The 13,301-nt window shown below is 39.1% G+C and overlaps 1 protein-coding gene across 4 annotated transcripts in view; it reads left to right on the forward strand.

The window, feature by feature from the left end:
* Positions 1–13,301, forward strand: part of ZPLD1 (zona pellucida like domain containing 1) — a 103,839-nt gene that overhangs the window by 29,722 nt on the left and 60,816 nt on the right. Inside the window, exon 1 of one of the 4 annotated variants that reach the window (XM_053936499.1) lies at positions 6,770–6,817. The exons of the other annotated variants lie outside the window; for them this stretch is intronic. The gene's annotated coding sequence lies outside the window, so the exon portion shown is untranslated. Of the gene's footprint in view, positions 1–6,769; positions 6,818–13,301 lie in introns of those variants that run through there. 4 annotated transcript variants of the gene reach the window in all.

Here is a 13,301-nt window from a genome sequence, read left to right on the forward strand (position 1 = left end):
GGGATGAATTTCATAAAGTGTATTGCACATGCAAACATTTAATTGAACAAATGGGAAGCCTCTCCAGTTAAGAAAGCTTGCAAATGACAAGTAGTGTCCAATTTCCATTCTAATGGTTACTCTGGGGCTTTAAAATATGTGTGAATTCATCTAGCAGGGGCTGATGGTATATTGGAGGCAGATGGCTTGGTTCTGCAAAGAAGAAATGTAAGTGGCTTTTACTATAAATCTTATTTTATTTTTGGCAAAGGGTTGACACAATAAAGATGTGACTATTACTGAGAGTGCTCTTTAATAATCATATTACCTTATGTTTTCCCTCAAGAATATAGTTAACTGACTAGAAAAAATTATTCTGAATTTTTATTTTTAACTATAACAAACAGTTTAGGAACAGCTTTTCTTCCTCTAGGAAGAAGACTGAAGAGTGAGCAGGTGATTAAACAAAAGGCAAACACCAGGCCTTGCAGAACCACTGCAAACTCTGGAAAGGTGTTGGACCTTGTGAGAAATGCAGCCCAACCACGCTCAATATCCTTACCTATCTGAGGACCTTAAGACCGAGCTTAGACCTCAATTTTCCTGTAGATTCTCAGATTATTAAGGTAGTTAGAAAGTGGGGAATCAGAAAATATTTGAAATGTTTCTCTTAAAGCTGTGCTGACAAACTTTGCTATAAGCTTCAATGTCTTATACATCTTAATGCTTAGAAAAGCTCAGCTGAAGATTTCTCAGTCATTTGGCTGAGTGGGCAGAGACAAGAGTTGCTGAATGCAATGGAGATGAACATGCCTATGTCATGAGTAAAGGGGGAAGGTCTTCAGAATTTTGATAGTGCTTGTCTGAATTTGCATTCAATGAATGCATGGAACTAGGATGTCTGATGTTGGTTTAGCTGTTTCTGTGGCTTTGAGACACTTAGGATGCCTTAATGGAATAAAACATGAACAAGTATAAATTTGTCAGTAAACTTAACTGCACAGATCTTGTTAGCAGGAGCAGGAAGAGTGGACACCCCAGGTTCCAATAACAGAGAATGTCTGCATGTTTGCCACGAATTTGGTCAAAGCTGCATGGTCATCACACCTTTCTTCTCCAGGTTTACTGAGGTACATGTCTTCCCTGATATTTTCCCTCCAAAATAAACTCTCATCATTTTGTTTCATCCTTGCTCAGGATTTGGATGTATGTATGGATTTTTGTGGATTCTGATTGTAAAAATGTTACTTGGACGGTTTACTGAGCTCTCTATTTGGAAAGTTGTGAACAACAACTGAGCTCTGGAGTTAATTTTAAATCTATCATAAAAATAAAATTAAATGAGAAGAGAGAACTAAATGTGCTACCTACCCTGGGGACCAGCACTTGACATTCAATACAAAGAAGACTGGAATTAAATTCTAAAAGCTGCAGTAACTATTGATAACCCCACAACAGCTACACACAACCTCCAAATAATAATTATCCAGTATAAAGTCTGGGCTTATGTGTTTGAATTTGTATACTAATGAATACTTGCATATATCTTAAATAGTAAAATATTATTGTCAGGGCTTCTTTTATAAGAACAGACTGGATTATTGAGTCTTCAAGTGGCATTTTTTCATTGTTATTTGAGACAAGTTTTACTAGAAAAGAAGACAGACAATGAAACCTTGACAGACTCCTTAACTGGGGTAGTTTTGGCAGACACCAAACTAGTGTTCATAAGCCTTCTCAGTAGTTCTTTTTCTAACTGTAATAAGCAGGTATTGACTTTGTTGTAATCAGCATCAAGATTCATTGACCGGAGAAGTAAACAGTGGTGAGAGCAAAGCCAGGGTCAATACAATCCTTAAGGGGTGGTTAATCTCTGTGGGCTGAAAAGGAACTCAGTATTGGTAGTATTACATGATTCCAGTGTAAAAATTTTATATGCATACACAAAGGATAAGAGGAAGGATAATCCAGAAATGTAATGTAGTTATTTCAATGGACCCTGTGTGTAGCATTCAGGTAATAAAAATTGATTATTTTACTACTAATAATATTCTACATGTAATTCTTTCTTGTGGTACAGTCTGAATTTGGATCAAAAGCAAACGAAGGCTCTGAGACAGGGTGACAAGTAGATGACACTGCCCAAGTGTTTTTCCCACTGGGTGGGCATAACCCTGACAATTGCTAAATATTGTCCTCTTAATGCAGCAGACTGCTGGAGTTGCTGTCATTGCTCACTGCAGAGTTACTAAGTGCTTGCTTCTTCTCAGGCTCGAGAGCCACAGTTCTTACAGCAAGGCAAGATCTACCTTAAAGCTGGCTGGTAAACTGGTCTGTGCAGATCAGGTCTTCTGGTCAGTCTTTCTAAACAATTTCCTGACTTTTAACTGAGCCATGGTTTTGAACAGTGCATGTTTTTTTGACATCTTGCTCCCTGCTTGTCCCTCCCATGGCCTCTGTTCAGTTCTTCTCTGGTCCGTCTCTATCTCAGCTTGGGTAAAAATCTTAGAAACTAGCTTACTTGATGGCTATTCCACAGTTTTGAATATCATGCCTTTTGAAAACAATGGTGAACTTTTGGAGAACTTATTTTGGATGGGCTCTTGCAATTCATGATTTGTACAGTACAGCAGTAATACTGCACAAAAGAACCATGGGGTCAGAGGGATGCCAAATAACTGCTTATGAATGTCTGCAAAATGAGAAGTCTTGCCATTGTCCTAGGGAGGTCAGTAGTCTGAGGGGTGCTTCTGGGCTTCAGAAACAAAAGCAAAGCCATTTTGAGAGCTTCCCTGTAGCAATTTCCCTGCTGCCTGTGTTTGAAATGGGATTTCCCTTCTGATGAAGCACCCTGCCAGCCCTGCTGCTGTGGTTCATGAGTTGCACTTCTTGTGCTCCTAGACAGCTAGGTAAAGATGGCTTTTCACTAGAAAACAAAAATGGTTGTTCCTGATTTGTGATTTGTTATTCCTCTTGTATGGATATAGCAGCTTAAAGTTTCACTAATTCACTTGGGGAGTAGAAATAACTTGTGTGACTTGGGAACCTGCTCAAGCACACTGGATAACAGGCAGGGAACAGTAAAAGTGAACAAGCTCGCAGGCAAATCCTTAGGGTGAATTTCCTTCATATAAATTATTCAGTGAGCAATTTGCAAGCAGCAAAGATATTTGTAGAAAATGGATTTGATTTTGAATGACTCAATAAAGTAAAAATAAGTTTGGACCACTGGCTCACTTAAAAAAGTAAGTGGACTGACTCTTTTCTCTCAGGATAGTCTGCAAGTTTCAAAATTCACATGTGTTGGAATCTTGGATGCTGAGAATTTTAAACTTTCTGTGCTGAGAGGCACAGACCCACAAGAGAGCACTGCATTTGACCTGAGGCTGTGGAGAAGACTTCCAAAATTGATTAATAGCACTGGGATTACAGGTGTGTAGTTGGTTAGAAGTGTGTAATATCACAGGGTGGGAAACTTAGAGTTTGGGGTTTTAGAATATAGAAATAAATATGAAGCAAGATGGAGGTTTTAGGGCAGAGGCAGAGATTTTCCTAAAATGAAATCCAATATTGAGAAGTGCAAAGAAAGAGGGTGCTGCTATTTATCTAGATGTATGTTAGAAACAACTGTAGCTAGATAAAAACCCATTAAATAATTGAACATTTCCATCCAGAATTAATAGAGCTGAAAAACAGGAGCTGCACAATTGTGGTTAACTTTATTAAACCTGGGGTTTCAAACAGTTTTGTTAAAAACAGGAAGAGAAGGAATGATACTTCTGCAAAATATTGAAGGCTTTTGGTGTTGTTTTTTAATTTTGTTTTTAAAGAGAGGGGATTGCTTTTTTTCATGTAGCTCTTTGAAGTAGTTTCCTGACACTCTGTAGACATGGGATTGTATCCCAAAATGAAGAAAAAACCCCAAAAAACCCAGAAAACATGTTTTATCTACTATCATGTTAGGGTTTCTTTTGTCTGACATCTCTATTTAATAGCAATAATGATAACCTCTCACAATTTCTACAGAAATTGGGCAATTCCTCTTTCCTGAGATAGAATTAATTGTATTTTAGGCAAGGAAAAATTGAGCATAATAGTGATCTGCTAAAACACCCACTTTTAGAGAATTCCAACATTAAGGAGTAGATAGATGTATTATTGACAAGAAAATATTTAAATAGAAAATATTTAAAAGAATTTGATAGAAAATATTTTAAAAGCCTTATGTAAAAAACTTCCTAGGTAGGAAACTGTACTGCAAGTACTCATTGCTATGTGTGCATATTGTGAGTGCTATAAATTGTGAAATGTATGCCCTCTTAATCTGTCATGAGAATATTGATTTGTCAAAAATTGATTGGCAGCCCATCACAGATTCATGCATCTACTTTTTGCCACGGACTTGTAACACAGTTTTGTTTGAAAGATTCTTGCACAATCCAAGTTTCTTTTTTTCTGTAATACAAATGAGACTAAGATATGTATAACCTGGTAAAAGGGAAGAAATGCTTTTCCTAAAAGCCCAGTATTTCAGTGCAAAGTGTTCATTTGTCCCAGGAGCTACTTGCTGGAGATGTTGTTGCTGTTAGCACTGAATGGATGTTCAATTTCCAGGCTCACAGCAATGGAGCTAAAGAATGTTGCACCAGCATGACTGTGTGAGTCAGACACGTGGCACTGGACTAACAAATTCATGTGCTGAGCTCAATGTTAATCAGCTTCTACTCTGTGAATTCCTCACATTTGCTTTTAAATACTTACTATCCGTTTTTTGTAAAGAGCAGATGTGCACTTCCAACATATGGTGCAATCAGAGGAGTCCAGAGGACAGTAGAGTACACATTGCCCATATTTTATTAGGGTTTGCTGCATACTGATAGCACATAGAGCAGCTCTCTCAACTTTTCTGTCTGTTTCTTTGGAATGCCCCATCTCTTTTCTTGCAAATTACAGTTAGAAGTTGGTAACAGTTTCACATTACTTCCATTTGCCAGAAACTTTGTTCTTTTCAGTTTTCACCTATCTGTGTTCTTCGTGATACAAATTCAGCAGCTGTAGATACTTTTCTGCCTATCTCTGTTCCTTGTTTTAACTTTTGAAACTATGTAAGACCTTTTTTATTTTTTCCTGTGTGAAACTCAGAAATAATTTTATGGTGTTAAGGTCTCTTGGAAGGATAGATTTATCTCACTTCTGAGTTTCCTTAAGGGACTGAGGGCAGGCTAAGGGTATTGTAAGTCTTGTAAGAGCCCTGTTGTCTGAATTCAGCTTTGCTGTACTTTGGTGGCAGCAGTCAGTACCAAAGTGGGCAAGATGTGTTGCCCACGTTGCAGGCTGTGTTTATAGTATATTAAAACTAATTCTGGATCCTTTAGGCACATATACCTCCTGTTCTGCCTGCAGGCTAAAATGTCATCCAAGCATTTATTTTCTTTTTAGGTTATCCACATCAGAGGCTGATCAGAATTTTGCCCTTGCTAGCTTGTCTTTGTGGCTTCCTCCTGTGCCCTTCACAGTGAGAAAAGCAGTGCAAATTTGTTCTCATCCTGAGGCAACATTCACCTGGGTATGTCTCTCTTCTCCTGATCCAAGGTCTTGGAATAAGAAATCTTCATTAGGGCTTGGAGGTTGGAGAAGGTTTTCACTGCAGAACTCTCTCATTGTTCAATCAAAAAAAGTGGCCATAAGTCAAAAAAAGCTTAGTTAAAGTTGAAAAATAATCCTTGTTTATATGGAGCTTTGATTATGCCACGTATTTGCTCTTCACAGATACTGAGCACTCCAAATACTGTTGGCAAATGATGTAAATGATGTTGGCAATGCTGCCTGATCAGAAAGCTTCTGAATAATGATACTGTAAACACATGGAAACTCAGTAAAAAGATTGTTTGCGGAGTCTCACATGTGGGCATTGCCAAATGCTGGGGCTAAATGAAAATAACTGGCAGCTGCATGCAGAGCTGTTTCCTTATCATAAACATATGGACAGAGTTCCCAGAGGAGTCTAGAATAGAGTTTGTCAGGGTTTGAGATGACCTTGCTGATTTCCACTTGGGAAAGTGGATCTGGTTGGGCTTCTCTGCCCCTCTTCTACTTTGTTCCCACTTGCCTCAGAGGGTTAAGCTGAGGGGACCAGAGAATTGTGTATCATGACTTGTTGCTTTCTTGGTGGGACTGTAGGAGGTCAAAAAGATAAGACTGCCTGCAAAGCTCCTTCTGCAATGCCTGTGCACTGCTGTCTGTTCTCTGTGTGCCTCAGCACTTGGCTCTTACAAGCACTAAACAGCTGTGACAGACTGATGAGCAACCTGTGAGCAAAGGCTGGTAACTAAACTCCTGCCCTGGGGCTTCTGCTCATACAAGCTTGGAACTGGAAGAATAATAGCAGAGACTCCAGGCTCTTGTGTGTTCCCCACCCCCCAACTTATGCATTGTCTTTGAAACACTGAAAAGGGATTTCTGGAGCCTTGTCTGAAACATGATTTCCCTCCTGTCCATTACTCAGGTACTGCTATTATATGTGTATCAATTTTCATCTTTCTTTCTTTTTTGTAAACCCCCTTTTATCATTGGGCATTTCTGCCTGTCTCTTCTTATAGGTGTGTGGTGGGAACCAACTAGCCTTTTGTTTTCTGCAGATGGAAGGAATATGACACCTATGTACTTTTCTGGTATGTTACCAAAATTAACATATTTCCTTCTCTGCCTCTTCCCCAGCGTTAGAAGAGTGATGGGTGTTATTTGCCTTGGTTCTTTAAATCTGTGTCAGGAGGCATCAGGGAGAAGTATATAACTGCATGTTCTGCAATGGCACAAAGCTGAGAGAAAAGCTGCAAGGGTAATGTTCTTTCCTTAATCTAATAATGTTCCTTGTTCAGTATTAGTAGAAAATTACTCTTTCTGCATTCCTTCATGTTGCTCTGTAATAAACAACAGCATAATACTGAAAATATGAAGTAATTTAGTAAGTTCAGGTTTTGTTGCAGATAATGGATAACTATGCACAGGAGTATAATAAGTCTTGAATGACAGTTTTATTTGATTACCAAGCCTGAATGCAATGTTCCATGGCACTGCTTTTCTGTAACACCCTGTCATGCTGTAGGAAGTCTGATTGCCCTCAGATCTGGTTCAGCAGTTCTCATTCTGTGGCCTCCTGTCTCATCAAATCTGACAGACTATGCCCCAGCAGTGCTTGAGTGGAACCTCTGGAGAAGATTTATGTGGGATAGTGGGAAGTCCTTGTGGCTCAAACCTATCATCCCCACCTAGTCCAAACTGAAACAAAGTCTCTGAGATAGTGCTAAGGAAGTTAAGGTTTGATGCAGTTTCCATTTTCATGTGTGGTGTACTGCTCAGACTTGTGCCAAATATTGAGCCATTAAAATAGGTTCTGTAGTTTCACTTTTTTTCTTTTTTATTAAATTAAAGTTTTTTTCAGGTATCATTGCGTTGTCCCTTGGCTCCATTGTAATGATCAGTGAAATTGTTTCTAATGGAGTAGAAAGATGGCAAAGTACTTTGCTGTTTCTTTTAGAAAGTCACAATTATTTAATAATTATTTCTCAGACACTGATAGGCAGGTGGAATGTGATCCTTCTCTTGTGCCCATTTTTTCCATTCAGCCTCAAAGCCACCGTGCTACTTTGGCAGGGTGGCTTTGAGCAAAACAAGAAGACATTTGCCAGCTTTCCAATGAAGCACTGACACTGTCCTTTAATCCTGCCCTGAGAGAAGTCATGGTATTTTGCTTTTGCTAAATAGGAGGTGGCCAAATGTTGTGACATTTTGTGATGTGTGGGAGCTGGGAATGAGATTTTGTCCTTAGGCACTGAAATTAGTTAACTGTTACATCTGTTTTGCAGTCAATACAGTTCAGTCCAGGTTTACTGAACACCCTATGGGTGTGGAAGGGGTTGCACTTCAGGTAGTTGGCTCTTTGTGGAGATTGCCAATTTTAACAAAGATCGTGTTGCACATGGTTACTTTCTTGGGTTTCTTCACAATTTGCTGGTTTCAATTTTTAGATTTTTTTGGTAAAAGTTGTTTTTTTGTTTTGTTTTTTTTTGGGGGGGGGGTTGTGTTTTTTTTTTTTCTTTTGGTTTTTTTTTTTTTTTTATTTCTACATTTACACATATTTTAAGGACGCATAAAGTTAAATGGGTTTCCAGTTATGTTTTTGATTTTTTTTTTCTTGTACCTCTCTGACAGAGATCCTGGGACAGGAGGAACTATTTCTCAATTATAAGATAAATTGCTGGAATGCTCTGTGCTAAAGATTGAAGCTGTATAAAACTACTTTGCTGGGACACCACAAGGACATAGAACTTGCTCTTTGCTAGTTCCAGAGAGAAAGATTTGAGGCTGGAGAGGTCATTTGCATATGCTCTTAACACCACTGTCAACTCATAAGACTGCAGTAAAAACAGCATTGCATTAGGATCATGTTTTTCAAAATGTGCTGTAAATGGTCAAAATAGAGACTTCTCTGTATCCCAACCAGTGGATATAATTTATTTTGACTTTCAAAAGCCTTTTGTTATTCATAGAAGATGGCTGAGAATTTTTGGGTAAAGTGTGAGAGAAGGGGGCCCTTTGAGAGAAGGAACAAAGGCTGAGAATAAATAGCTAATTCTCAGTGTGGAGGGAGGTTAATAGTGGGGCAGACCAGCTAAGATCTTGAAAGGAGTACTGGGAGATCAGAGAAGCTGTTTTAGAGAGTCCATCACCTACTCTTTAACATCTCATTCACCACTGAAGCTAACTTACACTTCTAAGGAAACTTCTTTTGTCTCCCTAATTAGTCTGAATGTTAAAAAGCAGCTGGAACTTCTGCAGCTAAACTGAGGCCAAGTAGAGGAATATTGAAGTTTCAGGGTCCTATGAAGGCAGTAAAAATACTATGTGATGAGGACACTTGTTAGGCAGAGCTCCTGCCTTCTCTCAACGCTTGTAAAGAGAATGCAAGTTTGTAGGATTTGATTCATGTTTTATAATTCTAGAAAAGGCACTTAGTAGGGAAAACCGACGAAACCTTTTGTTTCTCTTTGAAGAAGGTGTTCCTATACTGTTAGGCCCAGTAACATCTCTTTGACAGACACCAGCTGTTATATTGTGTGTTTTACTGGTTGATTTATTTAGATCACATCAGTGCATTGAGCAGCCAGTGAGGGGACCAGTAATATGCAGCCTGTGGATACAGAATGCAGATGATAATTTTGCTTTAAGGAGCTGTAAGTCAACATGAAAAAAGGATGAGCATCACCTTTTTTTATCTACTTCTGTGTATTTCTCTAATGAGGGTCATTTTTGCAGAATGCTGTGTTTGGATTATGCATGTCATGTGTTTGAGGAGAGGAGATAAGGACTGGAATGAAGTAAGGAATAGAACCTGTTTTACTTCTGGTCCCTTTAGATTTGAATAATACTTATTAAGTTTTTGGCCCCAATTCACTTGGCAGGATGAGCTCTCTATACTAAGGCTATGTGCTATATATACCTCAATGTCCTTATTTGCAACGAGCTATTCATGTACTACAGTTGAGTAAATAATACACAATCAGTGATTCATCCTGCAAATATAATCTTGTTTTTCTCCTTTGGAAAATCCATGAGCAGCAGTACAGTCATCTTGGCACCAAGATCAGTTTAAGTGCAACAGTTGTTTTTTGCAAATAAGTGCCTTAAATTCTTTTTTTCAACTGTATCTGCTAGCATGAATCAGTGGCATAAACATATTGAAAAGTGAATGTAAAAGAGGTCCATGTGGTCAAAGGAAGTCTTCTGTGTATTTTGAGACTTAAATATATATATATATGTATGAAAATTTTGTATGTAGTATTCACTCAGATCTTAACTCATTGCTCTTTTACTCAGGGGAGTTGCTGAAGTTATCACGTCTGCGAGCTTGAAATACATGCTCTTTACTGACCACAGTTTAGGTTTTTTTCAATAGATTCTATAGTGAAAGGAACCTGAATATGAAGAACTTGGCCTTCAAAATAGCTGCTTGAAAATGTGGTGATTTTTGGTAATATGCTGCCTAAATTAAAACATGCTTTGGGAATGGCATTTTTTTTTTAATCTAACCTGTGTATTTTTGGTCAGAAACTGTATCCAGAATGCAGCCAATTAGAGATTGCCCCGATGATGTAATGGCCACTGGTTGCCTGAGGAGAAAGTAGGTGGAGGTGACAGACCACTGCAGGTCTCCACTCTATTCCCTGCATTTCATCACGGCTTTTAATCAACTTGCTCTCCCCACCTTTTCTCTCAGAACATCAAACTGATTTTGGAAAAAAAAAAGTGTTAAGCCAGAAAGAGAAATCCATTCTTTGTTCTTGAAAAGGTGACAGTGAGTACAGACATGATCCCCTGTGCAAGTGCAGGTAGAATTTCTCTAACACGGCCAGATTTGTCTATAGTTAATAATGTGATGGGGGCAGGTCATGGCTAAACTGTGTCCAAGTCACTTCAAGGGATTAAATTGTGCCCACTGAAACAAAGTGCAGAGCTTGCCCAGAGGAGGCAGGATATAGCCCTGAGTGATGGAGGAGTTGGTATTACATGTGAGAATGTCAGGCAGAAAGCCACTGGACCATTAAGTGTTAATTTTTTTTCCAACTGGATTTAATGAGTTAAGTCCTGTGTCTAGGACCTAATGGACTCCTTTTCCTCCTTTGGGTGTTGGGTGTATGAGGTGGATGTGTAATAGGTACAAACAGCACTCACACAGAGGTAAAGACAGCAAGCTTTTATTTATTTGGGTCCATCCTTAAGCAATGGATGAAAGTATCCATAAGCATGGAAAGAAAAATTAGGATATTCAACAAACACTGTCCTTTCAATTAAGCAACCTTTCAATTAGGCTGACTTTGAGCTTAATTGTTAAATTTCCTTATGACTCTGACTTCAAGTCACCTTCTGTTACTTTCCCTTGATTCTGTTGCATGTAGATGCAGTATTTTGTGCTAGAATGGCCGAAGAGTCTGCTAAGACCATCTGATTTGTATTAGAGAGTTGACACACGTCAGAATACTAAATTGTGTCTTTGGTGCCAGTAATCTACACAACCCAACAGGCTGTGGCTGCATTAAATTGCTATGATTTTTGACAGAAGAGACCTTGTTTGCATAAATCCCTTGAATACCGATGGGAGTGTGATTACAGCTGTAACAAAGGGAGAGGTTGAATACAAATTTGGAAGGGCCAGAGTGTTTAGTATCTCTTATTGTTTTCATCAGAATTCTAAATCTTATTCATTCTGGTGACTCTGATCTTTATATCAATGCACAAAAAGAGAAGAATAGAGGAGCAGAAAGACTCTTCCCTTTTGCCTGAAACACTGATTTTGTTATCGTGTTACCAGTGAGGGTCCATTTGGGATATTATTCAAGCACAGAGATCAGTGCTAGCCTTTTGTAAGAGCCCTTAAATGTTTGGAATATGTTTGCCCTTGAGGGAGATAACCTACTGCAAAAGAGTTAGATTCAAAAGAGGAGATAAAGAAGGTGGGATTTTGCTTTGCACATTGATGCTTCCTGGCAGAGCAGTTCTGCCTTAAGCTTAAAGCTACCTGCTTTCTTTTGTAGCCTTCTATACTTAATAGCTGGGTTCTGTTTTCTATGTCAAGTTTTGTTCATGAAACAAATTGGCAATTAGCCACCAGCTGAGGCAACAAAGCGTATTTGTTTGGGATTAAATGTGGTGATCGGGATGTGTCTTGCTATTTGGTTTCTTTTGAGATCAAAAATACCAGACATGTGGGCTTTTTAACCAAATAACTGAAACAGACTGCATATTACACTGTGAATACCCATTCAGTTTTATTTTCTACGTCCCTTATTGACTCTTGTTGCTTCAGGGGTGGTGGGGTGCCTTCCAGACAGACCTAGGCAAACCTGAGATGTGGGCCCACAAGAGCTTCATGAGGTTCAACAAGACCAAGAGCCAGGTGCTACACCTGGGTTGGGGCAATCTCAGACATGAGCACAGACTGGTTGGGGAATTGAGAGCAGCCCTGTGGAGAAGGACTAGGGTCTTTTAATGGATAAAATTCTGGCCATGAGCCAACACTCTGTGCTCACAGCCTAGAAAGTGAACCACATCCTGGGCAGTATCAAAGGCAGCACGGCCAGCAGTTGTAGGAAGGTGATGTTCCCCTCTACTCTGTCATTGTGAGGACCTCACCTGGAGAACTGCATCCAGCTCTGGGGTCCTCAGCACAAGAAAGATTGGAGTGAGCCCAGAGGAGGGCTGGATGGTCAGAGGGGTGGAGCACCTCTCCTGTGAAGAGAGACAGAGTTGGGATTGCTCAATCTGGAGAAGAGGTGGTTCCAAGGAGATATCATTGTGGCCTTCCAGTACCTAGAGGGGGCTCCATAAAAAATAGGGAGAACAACTTTTTACATGTGCATATAGTGAGAAGACAAGGGGAAATGGTTTTAAACTAAAAGAGGGGAAATTTAGACTAGATGTTAGAAAGAAGTTCTTTAATCTGATGGTCATGAGGCACTGGCAGAAGTTGCCCAAAGAACTGTTCCATGTACCATATAGGTACAGGATTTAGACGCCCTTTTCTAGTTCTGATCATTGTTTGCATAAAGTTGTTTAAGAACTGTCCTGACTACCTGGAATGTTCCATATGCAAAATTACTCTCCATATAGGCAGTGTAATGGTGTACTTAATCATGAGTACATAAACCTACTGGCATAGATTTTTCCCATGGACTTCCGCAAATGGACTGGGTCAATTTCTGTCTTTTTTCCCTGCTTATCTTCCTTCTCCACCTTTCCAAGCTAGAAGAGCTGCCAACAAAGAACATTTCTTCTTAAAGGAATAAGATCTGAGTAATTAAAATAACCTTTTTAAGGATTGCCATGGGTCATTAAATAGCGCTGTAGAGAAAACTGAAATATAAATAGCATTATTGGTTTTGTGCTTTTATCAATACATACTGCCTCAGAAGTGAGCACTTTAGGTCATCAGTTTTGACAGTCCCAAAGAAACAGTTGTTAAGCCAATGCTCCTAATCAATAATGTGGGGTTTTTAAGTATACATCTTTATTTTAGTTACCTTTTTTTGTGCCAAGTGTATGGACTGCCATAGGTAGAAGCTCATATACTGCAAAGGAGATACAAATACTATTGATATTATCCAGTTCCTCTAGTGAATGTACTGCTCTGTACTTTCATATTTTCTCCAGCACCATAAATGCTACCAGGGGGTCATAAGCACAGGAACAAGAATACTTGCAATGCCAATTGCCAGTCTAACAGCAGGGTGCAGTTGTGTTATGTTGTCCAGTGGTTTTTTTGTCAC

The sequence above is a fragment of the Vidua chalybeata genome, chromosome 2 (genome assembly GCF_026979565.1).
Source record: "Vidua chalybeata isolate OUT-0048 chromosome 2, bVidCha1 merged haplotype, whole genome shotgun sequence".
NCBI lineage: Eukaryota > Metazoa > Chordata > Aves > Passeriformes > Viduidae > Vidua > Vidua chalybeata.